This window comes from Chiloscyllium plagiosum, chromosome 22 (genome assembly GCF_004010195.1).
Source record: "Chiloscyllium plagiosum isolate BGI_BamShark_2017 chromosome 22, ASM401019v2, whole genome shotgun sequence".
NCBI lineage: Eukaryota > Metazoa > Chordata > Chondrichthyes > Orectolobiformes > Hemiscylliidae > Chiloscyllium > Chiloscyllium plagiosum.
The window spans coordinates 44,346,428-44,361,757 of NC_057731.1; the positions used below are offsets into that span (position 1 = coordinate 44,346,428).

General features: G+C 42.5%; 1 protein-coding gene across 25 annotated transcripts in view; it reads left to right on the forward strand.

The window, feature by feature from the left end:
- The window catches only part of LOC122561273 (solute carrier family 2, facilitated glucose transporter member 9-like), a 233,365-nt gene that overhangs the window by 45,301 nt on the left and 172,734 nt on the right, over positions 1 to 15,330 (forward strand). For 16 of the 25 annotated variants that reach the window (XR_006314975.1, XR_006314977.1, XR_006314967.1 and 13 more), the window contains one exon: positions 10,258 to 10,786. The exons of 2 other annotated variants lie outside the window; for them this stretch is intronic. The gene's annotated coding sequence lies outside the window, so the exon portion shown is untranslated. Of the gene's footprint in view, positions 1 to 505; positions 820 to 1,760; positions 1,803 to 10,257; positions 10,787 to 15,330 lie in introns of those variants that run through there. 7 more of the 25 variants (XR_006314963.1, XR_006314970.1, XR_006314973.1 and 4 more) reach the window with 3 other exon arrangements.

Sequence of the window (15,330 nt, forward strand, 5' to 3'; positions counted from 1 at the left end):
TGGTATTAGTGTTCCAAATAAGCCTCTTCCCACCCTACTTTATGTCACCCTATTGACATAGTTTTTTGTTCTTTACTCCTTTATGTACATATCTGGATTTCCCTTAAAGGTATCTACATGGCATGTTCTTATCACTGTCTGCTTAAAGATGTTCCTCCTGATATCCTCTAACTTTGAAACCCGGAAAGAAAGGAGTGTTGTTGCAAGGAGGAAGGGGAATAAAAGGATCTCGCAACTGAGCCTAAATCTGCCCTTATGAAATAACCAGCCATAACAGAAGCAAGAATCCTGACTTGCCCTCCTATCCTTTGGTTGCTGAGAACTGTTGAAGTGTCTGTGATCAAACATGTTACCATCTTGTTCCCATGGCTTTGGTTTCTATTAGAAGTTATCTTTACTGGCCAGGCTCCAAGCCGTTGAATGCTTGAACTCTGTGTCTAATTACTTACATGGTTGTACTGCATTCCATCAGAGTTACTGTTCTGGTGTGCTATTTATCTTCCAGACCCCAGTCATCTTGGAATTGATTCAAACTAACTTTCTCGGGTTGAGATATCTATGGAATTGAGTGGGATGTTGTTTCTACAACTTGTTTGATGCAACTGTTGGGAGAAAGTGAGGACTGCAGATGCTGGAGACCAGAGTTGAAAAGTGTGGTGCTGGAAAAACACAGCAGGCCAGGCAGCATCCGAGGACCAGGAGAATCGGCGTTTCGGGCATAAGCCCAAATGATTCCTGAAGAAGGGCTTATGCCCAAAACGTTGATTCTGATGCTACTGTTGACTTCAGTGGAGAATAAAGTGAGATGTTTTTTAAAAAGCCTATCTCCTCTGTTTCTGAATGATTTAATTGGGTGTTCTCCTGTGATTCTCCATCATTGATAGCTTAGATTCAATATCCAGTTCATGTTAGCAATTTCATACTTCATGATGTAGAAAAATGTCCCATGATTGGCAGAAGAGCATTTAGGGAGAAAAACCAATTATTAATGTCAGTACTTGTCATCCTCATTGTAGTTTTGCAGTTGTTTCTTTAACCTAATTTTACAAACTTTACATAAAGCTTTCCCCAGGAATGTGCTTCATGGTCACAAATGGAGAATGCCCCATTTCATTTCCTTTCTTTCCCAATTTTTCAAAAAGGAAGGAAGGAAACAATTCCACTCTGGGGTCAGAGCACAGTTAAAAAAGGAGAACTCCTTCTACATTGTTCCAGCAATGTGCTTCATCTCCCACCTGACTCTTGTATCCATGAGGCTTCTCTGAAGAACTGTGCACGCACTAACAAGTTGCTGGACTGAGGCTGGTCAATTTAATTTTCCATGGAAACTTTGCAGCCATCCTATCCATGAATTTAGAGCCAAATGCTGGAAGTGAAAGATTATACACTAAACGAACTTCAATTTATCAAGGTCCAATTTTACAATCATCCGTTGTTTTTAAACAGATAAAATGATACAGTTCTAATAAAATTTAACAGGGTTCATGGGGTGTGTATCATGAACAATAACTGACACTTGTTGAGAAGCTGGTCCATTTAGGCACAGAACAATGGAATATGGATTTTTATCCATGGAGTCCTCACTGAGTGAGTGATTTTTTTTGTATTATACACAACAGTCAACGGAGAGGATAGTGATAATGAAAGGTGTAATAGAGCGATAACTGTTGGAAGAGGTCAGAATTTACATTTTTGATTTGATTCATTACTGTCATGTGTTCAGAGGTACAGTGAAATGTGTTGTCTTATGTGCTTTACAGGTAGATCATACTATACAAGTGCATCAGGATAACAGAATAGAGTGCAGGATACAGTGTTACAGCTGCCGAGAAAGTGCAGAGAGAAATCAGTATTAACATTAAAGAAATCCATTCAAAAGTCTGATAACGCAAAGAAGCATCTATTCCTTTTCCCTGCTTCTTGCCCTGTTCTTTGACTATGGAAAGAAATAAAGTAATATAAAAGGTAAAAATTTCATGTTCCAAGATGTGAAGTGCTCGATACTTCTTATTTCTCACTGTTGGCTGTCAGAATGGGACCAACTGCGCTCTAAGACCTGTAAAGGGCAATGTTTCAGAAGCAGCCCTCGACGAAAGCTGGTTAGAGACATCCATATCCTGGGTTGATGAGCCTCGTGTTGCTTAAGAGGCTGTAAAGGCAATGCTTTTGAGTGGCATGCCAAGACAAAAGACTCATTCCACCTGACAGGCATGGTGGATCATAGTGGTAAAAATGTCAGGCTCTCTCAGCTCGAGTAGCAGCCCCAGGCTTCGAAAGACTTTTTTTTTGTCTCTGAGATGGAAACATAAATTGGATCCCTGCCCAAAAGCTCAATCTAGGCTGTAATTGTATCTCTCAGCTCGGAACCGAGGGAACATGTGCAAAGTGGCCCGTAAATGATTCCATCGGATGAAAAAAATATAAAAAAAACAAGGTCGCGTTCCTGCATCGGTGATTCTACCCTCCCCCTCCCCAACCAGAGTCTTGACCTCTATCAGAGAGAATATCTCTGCAGCATTTGATATTCCCTGATGGCATTTCTTCGTCGAGCTACTCAGTCTGTCACAATAAGAGGAGAATTACAGCATTGACGGATCGGTAATAGGACATGAGAAAGTGCTCTAGTGTCACTCGCTGATGTGTCAGAACATGCTCTCTTCGCAGAATTTTTTTTGCAGATGATTGACAGAGGTGAAGATTTATTCTGGCAAGTTATTTGCCATCCTTTGTGGGCATAGCACTACAGCAGGGTTCTTGGGTATACAAATACTCAGGAGAATGAAAGTCAGAAAATCAGAAGAGATCCCATGGTTTGTGCTGCAAGCCAGGATTGAAATCAAGCTGGCAGTCTGTCCAGCGAACATCTAGTAATTGTCCCACCAACAATTATGGTTTAGGGAGTAGACCATTCCATCTCTCCAGATTATATATCGGAACAGGTGGAGGCCATTCACTCCATCCAACATGTCCATCATTCAATTAGATCAAGACCAATTTGGTTCCTTACCTGCATCCGTCTGCCCTTTCTCTAAGTCTCTTCAGGAGGAGCTGGTCATACGGGTTTCCCAGACCTGCTTCACACACTCCATAACCTCTCAACTGAACTTTCACAGCAACTCTACTTTCTCACCCAATCCACAGTTTTTGATGCCTTTTTCTAACAAGAATTTGTCAGTTCCTATGTTAGAAGCTCTGGTTGATGCCTTGTTTGAGGAAGAGAGTTACCATTTCTGTTAACTTCCTGGTTTCACTCTTGCATGGGGGAGTGGTACAATGGTAATGTCACTGGATCCTAGTGTCATCTCCTGGGGATATGGGTTCGATTCCCACCAGGGCAGATGGCGAAACTTAGCCTCAATTAGAAAATCTGGGATTAAAAGTTAATCTAATATGGGGTGTCATAAAAACCCATCTGGTTCACTAATGGCCTTTAGAGAAGGACATCTACCATCCTTATCTGGCCTTTAATGGTTCTAGCAAACCACTCAACTCAAGGTCTGTAACAAGTGGAATCCCACAATTATTTGCAATCTATATTAATGACGAGAGTGAAGAAAGTGAATGTACTTTTCACAAAGTTTTCAGATGATGCAAATAGGTGGGAATGCAAGTGGTGAGATTGGCACAAAGTATCTACAGATGGATACAAATAGATCAACTGAGTAGGCAAAATCTTGCCAAGTGGAGTATAATGTGGGGAAAATGTGAGATTATACATTTAGCAGAATATAGTCAACATGGCTTTGTGTGTGGGAAATCATGTCTCACAAACTTGATTGAGTTTTTTGAAGAAGCAACAAAGAGGATTGATGAGGGCAGATCGGTAGTTGTGATCAATATGGACTTTAGTAAGGCGTTCAACAAGGTTCCCCATGGGAGACTGGCTAGCAAGGTTAGATCTCACAGAATACAGGGAGAACTCGCCATTTGGATACAGAACTGGCTCAAAGGTAGAAGACAGAGGGTGGTGGTGGAGGGTTGTTTTTCAGACTGGAGGTCTGTGACCAGTGGAGTGCCACAAGAATCAGTGCTGGGCCCTCTACTTTTTGTCATTTATATAAATGATTTGGATGCGAGCATAAGAGGTTTAGTTAGTAAGTTTGCAGATGACACCAAAATTGGTGATGTGGTGGACAGCGAAGAAGGTTACCTTAGATTACAACAGCATCGAGAAGTGGCAGATGGAGTTTAATTTAGAAAAATGCGAGGTGCTGCATTTTGGGAAAGCAAACCTTAGCAGGACTTATACACTTAATGGTAAGGTCCTAGAGAGTGTTGCTGAACAAAGAGACCTTAGAGTGCAGTTTCATAGCTCCTTGAAAGTGGAGTTGCAGGTAGATAGGGTAGTGAAAAAGGTGGTTGGTATGCTTTCTTTTATTGGTCAAAGTATTGAATACAGGAGTTGGGAGGTCATGTTGCGGATGTACAGGACATTGGTTAGGCCACTGTTAGAATATTACGTGCAATTCTGGTCTCCTTCCTATCGGAAAGATGTTGTAAAACTTGAAAGGGTTCAGAAAAGATTTACAAGAATGTTGCCAGGGTTGGAGGATTTGAGCTACAGGGAGAGGCTGAACAGGCTGGGGCTGTTTTCCCTGGAGCGTCGGAGACTGAGGGGTGACCTTATAGAGGTTTACAAAATTATGAGGGGCATAGATAGGATAAATAGACAAAGTCTTCTCCCGGGGATCGGGGAGTCCAGAACTAGAGGTTTAGGGTGAGAGGGGAAAGATATAAAAGAGACCTAAGGGGCAACTTTTTCATGCAGAGGGTGGTACATGTATGGAATGAGCTGCCAGAGGAAGTGGTGGAGGCTGATACAATTGCAACATTTAAAAGGCGTTTGGATGGGTGTATGAATAGGAAGGGTTTGGAGGGATATGGGCTGGGTGCTGGCTGGTGGGACTAGATTGGGTTGGTATATCTGGCCGGCATGGACTGGTTGGACCAAAGTATCTGTTTCCGTGCTATACATCACTATAATTCTATGACTCTAATACAGGAGCCGAATATCACTTAAATGGAGAAAAATTGCAGAAAGCTGCAGCACAGAGGAATTTGAGGTTTCTCATGCATGAATCACAAAAAATTCATTCACTGGCACGGTGGCACAGTGGTTAGCACTGCTGCCTCACCGCACCAGGGTCCCATGTTCGATTCTATCCTTGGGCGACTGTCTGTGTGGAGTTTGCACATTCTCCCCGTGTCTGTGTGGGTTTCCTCCGGGTGCTCTGGTTTTCTCCCACAGTCCAAAAATGTGCAGGTTAGGTGAATTGGCCATGCTAAATTGCCCATAGTGTTAGGTGTAGGGGTAAATGTAGGGGAATGGGTCTGGGCGGGTTGCTCTTAGTTGGGTCAGTGTGGACTTGTTGGGCCGAAGTGCCTGTTCCACACTGCAAGTAATCTAATCTAAAAAAAAGTTCAGCAGTTAGTAGGGAAGGTATATGGAACGTTGGCCTTCAGGTAGTGCTGAGTGGAAGCCTACTACCCTGCCAATAACATTTATGTCGTTCCTGGAATGTAATAAAAGGCCCTAAGAAGCTACACAGAAGCAATTACCAAATGTAAATTTGACAGTAAATAGATGTCTGGGCAAATGTTCAAAAGCTTTGTCGAAGAGGTAGGCTTTAAGAAATATCTTAAAAGAAGAGAGATAGGTGGGGAGGTTTATGCAGACAATTTCAGAGTTTAGGACTCAGGCAACTGAAGGCACAGCCACTGAGGTGGGACAATTAAAATGGGATGCACAAGGGGCCAGAATTGAAAGAGCAAAGTGAATATAAGACCATAAGAAGTAGGAACAGAAACTTTCTCTGCCGTTCAATAGGATCATGGCTGGTCTAACATTCCTCATGTCTACTTTCCTGCCTTTTCCCCATTACCCTTGATTCCCTGATTGATTAAGAGTCTATTTGTCTCAGTGTTGCATACGCACAGTGATTCTGTCCCCTCAGATCTTTGTCGCAAGGAGTTCCAAAGACTCCCTACCCTCTGAGAGATGAAATTCTCTCTAACCTCAGTCTTAAACTGGCACCTTTTATTCTGCCACTAGGAACTCCTTGACTCTCCCATGAGGTGAAACCACCTCTCACCACTTACGCTGTTGAGCCCCTTAGGAATCCAATAGGATCCTGGAAGGTTGTATCAAGATGAAAGTTAAAGAAATAGGGAAGGATGAAATCATAAAGAGATTTGAAAGTGAAGATGAGGATTTAAAATTGAGACTTTAGCAGAGTGGGATATCCAGCAAAGGTTAGTGAACACAAGGTGATGAACAACCATCTGGGTTAGGATGGGCTTTGGAAGGGTAAAATAACAGATTCCATAGGGGAAATTAGAAATGTTAGGGGTGTGAGGAGCATGAGAAACTAAAAGCAAAAAAGAGAAAGGGATATCAAGAATTATGTTGTTGGGCTGCTCTCATCCTGTGTACCTTTTGTGTTTGTGAACAGCAAGAGCTAGCCCTGTGCTTTTCTAGTTTCACTGTTACACCCCAAAAAATCTGTCCATTGCAGAGTTTCTAGTTTTGGTACAAGGAGTTTGAATTATGCAGTACAGCAGTTTACCAGGTCAGCCACATCAACAGTCATCTAGAGAGTTTATCCCTGATTAGGATTGAGAAGGGAGAACAGTACCATTGCTGTTGTACGTCTCTCACATCCAGGTACACATGACAACATTTTACCTGAAAACCGATAGCTGATTAGGAGTCATTAAGGGCATATGGATTTGAACCTTATTTGAGTTTAGAAAATTGAAAAGTGATTTTATTGAAACGTATCTGATTCTGAGGTGCATGATAGAGTAGATGCTGGGAGGATGTTTTCTTTTGTGGGGAAATTTAGAATCAAAGGGTACAGTTCCAAAATAAAGTCCCCATTTAGATAGAGATGGGGAGGACTTTCTTCTCTCAAAGGGTCAGTTGGTCTTTAACATTCTGTCCCCCAGAGAGTGGAGGAGGTTGGGTCATTGAACATATTAAAGGTTGAGCTGGACAGATTTTTGATCAATGAGGAACTTGAAGGTAATGGATTGCACACAAGAAAATGGAGGTAGGTACGCAATCAGATTAGCCATGATCTTATAGATTGGTAGAGCAGGGACTGAATGGCCTATTTCTGCTCCTCAATCATATGCACACAAGTTGATGACAGCTGTAATGAGGGCTGAGAGGGAAAATGGTTGCACAATGGTAGATTTGTATTGGGTAGGAAGCAGGATGTGTAGAGGGTGAGACCTGTGCTTGAGGTTAGCAAGCAGGAAGGTAATGTCAGGCCAACAGAGGGTCACATTGGCTTGTGATCCAGTAAGTTGCAAGCTAATGAACAGTCTATGATTATAGTCAGTGTACCTCTGTTGGTTGCATTCTGTATAAGAATCAAGGGCCTGATCTAAGCAACCACTTCAGTGAAGTAATGAGGGAGAACTTGAGACTCAGAGAGGTGTAGCCTAATGAACGCAATGCTCAGTCCACCTCCAATGGGTGTTAAAGATTCCAAGATACTATCATTAGGGATTCTCCTGATGTCCTGGCCAATATATATATCCCTCAGCTAACAGTGATCGAAAGTATTTTATTCATGTCATGACTGTCTGCAGGTATTTACTGTGCATAATTGCTGCATTGAGCAATGTCACAGTAATTATAAAAGTTTTGACTTTTGTAATGTTGCAGGAGACCAAATGAAGTTCTGTGTAAAATAAGGTCAGACTTACTAATCCATGGAGAAACATATCAGTGTAAACTGGGGAAGAATCTGTTTTGTTAGTCATTAGACTAGGAAAAATATTTATTGAACATTTTTGTTGATCAAGCTAATAGTGCTACTGCTGGAAATTCAACATTTTCTTTTAATTCATGTACAGTGTCAATGTAAAACAATCCCTCAGTGGCTCGGTGTAGGGTAAAATTAGTATCCTTAAGCACTGAAAGCTCATTCATTCTACATTATCAAACAATATTCCCAGGACAGATATGCCAAATGTTTGGGATGTGGGGAGGTTGAGAAACTAATAGCAAAGAGATATCACAGGTCTTGTAGAGCTGCTCTCACCCTGTGTCCCTTTGGTGTTTATGAGCAGCGTTAGAGATGGTCCTGTGCTTTTCTACTTCCATTGTTAAACTCACACTCTGTTAAACTTCTCAGAGTTTCTGGTTTTGGTGCAAGCAGTTTGAAGATAGAGTACAGTAATTTACCAGGTCAGCCACATCGAAATTATATGGTTGTGAACATAAGAAATATGGTCAAAAAGTTTGCAGGTGACACCAAATTGCAAGTGTAGTGGACAGCGAAGACGGTTACCTTAGAGTACAATGGGATCTTGATCAAATGGGCCAATGGGTCGTGTACTGGCAGGTGGAGTTTAGATTGGATTAGATTAGATTACTTACAGTGTGGAAAAAGGCCCTTTGGCCCAGCAAGTCTACGCCGACCCATTCCCCTATATCTAACATTACGGGCAATTTAGCATGGTCAATTCACCTAACCTGCACATTTTTGGACTGTGGGAGGAAACCGGAGTCCCCGGAGGAAACCCACGCAGACACAGGGAGAACGTGCAAACTCCACACAGACAGATGCCTGAGGCAGGAATTGAACTGGGTCTCTGGTGCTGTGAGGCAGCAGTGCTAACCACTGTGCTGCCCACAACAGATCCACACCTGACCTTCCAAAAAGCAACCCACCCAGACCCATCCTGACATTTACCCCTTCACCTAACACTATGGGCAATTTAGCATGGCCAATTCACCTAACCTGCGCCAATTCACCTAACCTGCACATTTTTGGACTGTCGGAGGAAACCAGAGCACCTGGAGGAAACCATGCAGACGTGGGGAGAATGTGCAAACTCCACACAGACAGTTGCCTGAGTCGGGAATTTAGATAAATGTGAGGTGCGGCAGTTTGGAAAGGCAAATCACAGCAGGACTTATACACTTAATGGTAAGGTCCTGGGAAGTTTTGCTGAACAAAGAAACCTTGGAGTGCAGGTCCATAGTCCCTTGAAAGTAAAGTCAAAGATAGATTGGATAGTGAAGAAGGCGTTTGGTAGGTTTGTCGTTATTGGTCAGTGCATTGAGTATAGGGGTTGGGAGGTTATGTTGCAGCTGGGGACATTGGTGAGGTCACTTTTGCAATGCTGTGAACAATTCTGGTCTCCCTGCTATAGAAAGGGTGTTGTGAAACTTGAAAGGGTTCAAAAAAGATTTACAAGGATGTTGCCAGAGTTGGAAGATTTGAGCGATAGGGAGAGGCTGAATAGCCTGGGGCTGTTTTCCCTGGAGCGTCAGAGGCTGAGGGGTGACCTTGTAGAGGTTTATAGAATCATGAGGGGCACGGATAGGATAAATACACAAGGTGTTTTCCCTGGGGTGGGGGAGTCCAGAACTAGAGGGCATAAGTTTAAGGTGAGAGGGGAATGATTTAAAAGGTGCCTGAGGGGCAAATTTTTCATTCAGAGGGTTATGCGTGTATGGAATGAGCTGCCAGACGAAGTGATGGAGGCTGGTACAATTGCAACATTTAAAAGGCATCTGGATGGGTACATGAATAGGGAGGGTTTAGAGTGATATGGGCCAATTGCTGGCAAATAGAATTAGATTTATCTAGGACATCAGGTCGGCATGGACGAGTTGGACCCAACGGTGCATTTCCATGTTTATACATCTCTGTGTATCTATGACAGTATGTCGAAAGTTTATCCCTGACTGCGACAGGGAAGGGGTAGCATCACCCCTGCTGTTGTACAACATTCAGGACAAATTACGAAGTTTTTATTGAAATCTGATAGCTGATGGTGTCTCCAAGTCTATGATGTCTCATCTATCTGGGTGGTGGAGTTCATGGTTTGAAAATTGCTATCGAGGAGCTTTAGTGAGTTACTACAGTGCATCTTGCATCTTGTATCTTGTAGATGGTACACACTACTGCCATCAGCAGTGTTGAAGGTGTTAGATGGAGTACCAAATAATTGTTCAAGTTCATAATATAGCACATTAAGCAGGGATCCATTCTTTGTAACTAAAGGAATATATTCAAACCTTGTACTTTTTTGAGTTACTAAGAGCATGGGGAGACTGTAGTTTTCACGTATATCTCCATGGCAATACTTCAAGTCATCAAAGTCGACTTGCCAACCAGTCGGCATGTTATTCTCCTGTAGTGTAAATTGCGATCGTTTAACATTTCACATTCAACTGTTTGTTTTAATGAGTGCAAAATAAAAAAAACTTCAGTAATATATCTTTCTTTTCAGCCATGTTCAAATTCTGTACCAGCAAGTGACAGTTTACTGTTTGGCAATTTCGAAACAGATCCTCCCGGTGAAGCAGATCTCTTGAGAATAGAGCAGTGTGTTATACAATTGAAAAGAACAGAGAGCTGAAGACAAGAAAGTCAAGAAATTGTGGATTGGAGAAGACCCATTGCTGTTGTTTCAGTATTTCCAGAGCCCAGCAGACTGTGGTTAAAAGGGTCACAGAAGTGAGACTCTGGGGATTCTGTGCCATCAGGACTGTCATGACACACGTGAGAGAGAGTTCATAGACATGCACGTTGTCTGTGGTAACTGTCCTGGACTTTGGATGCAATGTAACTGCTGGTGAGTGTGAGTCAAGGGCTGAAATAATTGAGTACAAAGTGAAGAATCCGACATTGCAGAGTCGCAGTTGGAAAGTCTGTGTGATGAACTTAGAATCCCTACAGTGTGGAAAGGCCATTAGGTTCAACAAGTCCACACCAACTCTCCGAAGAGTAACCCCCAGACTCATTCCCCTACCCTATTACTCTACATTTACCCCTGACTAATGCACCTAATCTACACATCCCTGAACACTATGGGCAATTTAGCATGACCAGTTCACCTAATCTGCACATCTTTGGATTGTGAGAGGAAACCAGAGCACCCGGAGGAAACCCACGCAGACACGGGAAGAATGTGCGAACTCCACACAGACAGTCACCTGCAGCTGGAATTGAATCTGGGTCCCTGGCGCTGAGAGGCAGCAGTGCTAGCCACTGAGCCACCATGTGCCCGATTCACGTGATTGCAGGTGATATCATGCTTGGCAGGACGTAAATATGAACACTGGTAACCATAAGAGGCATATGTTTGTATCAACTACTTTTATTTGAAACGTATTTTGTTGATTAATCCTTGTTTGAATTATTTGATTTTGATTACCTAAAATGGATTTGTTACGGTAAAAGTTTCAAAAGTGATATCTCGTCCAGTGGATTTCTTTCTGTCGGTATTGTGGAGATTTCTTTCTTTTTAAAAGGTTATCTGTCTCTAAGGTGATTGCAACATAAGCATTGGTAATGTAAAGATTCCCATAACATTCTGGGTATTTTCCAATCAACCTGTTCAGAGATGTTATGACACACCACCTGGAGCAAGCGAGACTTAACTCTGGGCATCCTGGTCCAGAGGTATGGACACTACCACTGAGCCATAAGAACCTTTCCCAAATCATTATATGCGGGCACTAATTGGATTGCTTATTTCAGTGATCTTTATGCTGGCTGTACAGGACATTATTCTCTGACACTTCATTTCCAGGTGACAGGTAAACGAACTTTATAATTCTAAAGATGGCCCCAAACCAAACACATCAATTTCTCTCCCTCCTTTCCTAAGAACAAGCAATACCTCAGTTAATCATTACAGATCCATCTTGCACAAGAACTCCTGGGAATGTACCAATACTTATGGGGGTCTGAGAGGATGTTAACTGTTTTTCCAAGGGGTCCCTACGGATTGTGCCAGTATTTTTAAAAGTATCCCAAGGAAGTGTTTGCTTTATTCATTCATGGGATGTAGGTATCGCTGGCCATTCAGAATTTATTGCTTCTCCCTAGTTGCCTTTGAGAAGGTGAGCTCCTTTCTGAGCTGCTACAGTCCATATGCTGTAGGTACACCCTCAACGCCCCTGAAGGGAATTCCAGGATTTTGACTCAGAGACAGTGAAGGAACAATGATATAATTCCAGGTCAGAATGGTGAACTTGCAAGTAGTGGTGTTCCCATGTATCTGCTGCCCTTGTCCTTCTAGATGGAAGTGGTCACGGGTTTGAAAGGTGTTGCCTAACATCTTTGGTGAATTTCTGCAGTGAATCTTGTAGGTAGTACACACTGTTGCTATTGAGTGTCACAGTGGTGGAGGGAGTGGATGCTTGTCGATGTGCCAGTCAAGAAGGCTGTTTTGACCTGGATGGTGTCAAACTTCTTAAGTGTTGTTGGAACTTTACCCATCCCAAGCAAGGAGGGAATATTCCACCACAGTCCTGACTTGTGCCTTGTAGATGGTGGACAGGCTTTGGGGAGTCTGTAAGTGTGTAAGTACTTACCAGGGGTCCCAGGGGAGTGTGTCATTGCATACAGGAGTTCCCTGGAAGCTTGTCATATTTTCAGGGAACCTAGGAAACATGTCAGTATTTGTAGGAAGGCCCAGAGGAAGGTGTCAATATTTTCAGGGGGTTCCAGGGAAGTGTGTCAGTATTTACAGGGAGTCTCTGGGAAGTGTATCGGTATTTACCAGGGTTCCCAAAGAACTGCCAGCATTTACAAGGGTAGTGTGTTAATATTTACAGGAGTCCCAAGGGATTGTGTCAGTATTTACAGAAGGCTTCCAATTTATATTATTGTTAAGTCTTAGCGCAAACGTTCCTTTAAAACCTTAATAGTAGCGTATGATAGATATGTGTGCAGCACTACCATCAAGTGGCTTCCATTGGAACTGCATGTTCCTCCCATGTCCAGTCTCAGGGTTTAAGTTAAGGCTGGTGGAGAGCTCTCAACTGGTTAGCATCATTTTTGTAACAGATCACTCATGTTCTGGGAATGGTTTCTTCTTTGGCTTTATGACAGGTCAAATTTAGGGAAGATATCATCACCAAGACCTGTATAATGTGTTAAGACAACAGAGCAAGGAACTTCACAAGAACATTTTAAAGCCAAGTGACAAAAGGAAACGTTATGTTAGATGGTCAAATATTTGATCAAAGAGGTATTGTTTAATGGAATATTTTAAAAGAGAAAGAGCTGGAGAAAAGTAACCTTAAAAATCTACCGATACTGTAAATCACAAGCGAAAACAGAAATTGCTGGAAAAGCTCAGCAGGGCTGGCAGCATCTGTGGAGAGAAATCAGAGTTAACATTTTGGGTTGAGTGACCCTTCGTCAGAACTGCAGAAGAGCTGTGGAATGTGGGAGACTGGAGCACCATCTTCAACTGCAACAAAACTGAAGGAGTACTGCACTGTAAGGGTGCCACACTGTCAGAGGGTCAATACTGCGGGAGTGCTGCACTATCAGAGGGTCAGTGCTATGGAATTGCTGCTCTGTCAGAGGGTCAGTAGTGAGGCAGGGCTGGACTACTGTCTTTTTTTCAGTTCAGACATTAAGTCTTAAACTGGCCTCTAAGATAAAAGATGCTTCAGCCACTAGTTTAAAGGAGAACAGAACCACTGGTGATATTGTGGTAGGAGAAAAGCTATTTGGTTGTGTGTGTGATAACAGTTCTGGATTTATTTTTAAATCGTGGAAGTTCTGCTGTCCAATATGTATCACTCAGCCAGTATTACTGAAGAGATTCCCATGGATATTGCATATGAGTTGATCTTTGAAGCTTTTTAAAATGCTTCTAAATGTAGGGCTTGATGTCACACTAAGTATCAACATGAACCATCAGTTTGTGCAGTCGCCATGTTAAAATATGAAAGCAAACATAACATTGGTCATTCATACTGAATTAATATTGCATGATACATTTAAAATTAATTTTACAGAGATAATCTTTTCCTCAATTATTTTGAAACTGATCAACTTCATTCTTCATTCTTCATCCCTTTGATTCTGGCCTCATCTGAAGGATGGTACTGTAGATTACAGAATCATCCTCTACAACAAATCATCGTCCTGGTCACACATTGAACTAAGCATCCCAATGACTATTTATACGCTATTGCCATTTCATAATTTGTTGATGAAACATCAAACAAGTTAATGCACATTTTTCCGCAATCACGAAGGTTTTCCTTCTCATCACAGAATCCCTACGGTGTGGAAGCAGGCCATTTGGCCCATCAAGTCCATGCCGCCCTTCTGAAGAGCATCCCACCCAGCCCGAGCCCCCTACCCTATCCCTGAAACCCTGCATTTCCCACTGCGAACACACCTAGCCTGCATATCCATGTACACTATGGGGCATTTTTAGTATGGCCAATCCACCTAACCTGCACATCTTTGGACTGTGGGGGGAAACGCACGCAGACAAGGGGCAAATATGCAAACTCCACACAGAAGTCTCCCAAAGGAATCAAATCTGGGTCCATGTCGCTATGGGGCAGAAGTACTAATAATTGAGCCATCATGCCATCCATCTATTCATTCAATTTAAACATGATCCTTAATGCCTTGTTGAGGTACACATGCACAGTTTGAACAATGACCCTGGGACCCCCTGATATAACAGTGGTGTGGGTGTTATTTCTGCGCTTTTACATTGTCACTGTAACTTGCGCCAATTCCTGTTCCTCCTAAGCCAACTGGCTGAGCTGAGCTCCTGTTCCACTAGCTATTCAATTTTAAAATGCTTGTCCTCAAGTCCCTCCATGACTTTGTCCCTCCCTTCCTCAGTAACATGCTCAAACCCAGGAACTCTGTTAGAATTATGCACTCCACCAATTCTGGCCTCCTGAGAACATATGATTTTAATCACTTCATCAACAGGGACCATATTTTCAGCTAGGTTGGCCCGAAACTCTGAAATTTCTTCCGTAATATGCCTTCTTTGTACCTATTTTTTCTCAATTAAGACTCTCCTTAAAATCTACATATTCAGCCAAGCTTTCTGACCACCTATCATAACTTTCATCTTACTTATTTTGCTGCGTAATAAAGTTTGATGATAATCCCATGAAGGACCTTTTATTACATTATAGGTTGTACATAAACATAGATTGCTTTTGTATATTAAGACTACAAGGCCATAAGACTTAGGAGATAGGCCACTCAGCCCATCGAATCTTTTCCTTCATTAAGTGAGATCATGGATGAACTCATAGCCGTCATCTATACTCTGTTGCGTTTTCCTCACAGCCCTTGATTTCATTGTTGTTAGGACTGCTGTCTCACAATACCAGGGACCCGGCTTCAATTCCTCCTTCTCCCCATATCTCTGTGGGTTACCTCTGGGTGTTCCAGTTTCCTCCAACAGTCAAAAGATGTGCAGGGTAGGTGAATCGGCCATGCTAAATTACCCATAGTGTCCAGAGACATGCAGGCTTTGTAGATTAGCCATGGAGAAAGTGAGGACTGCAGATGCTGG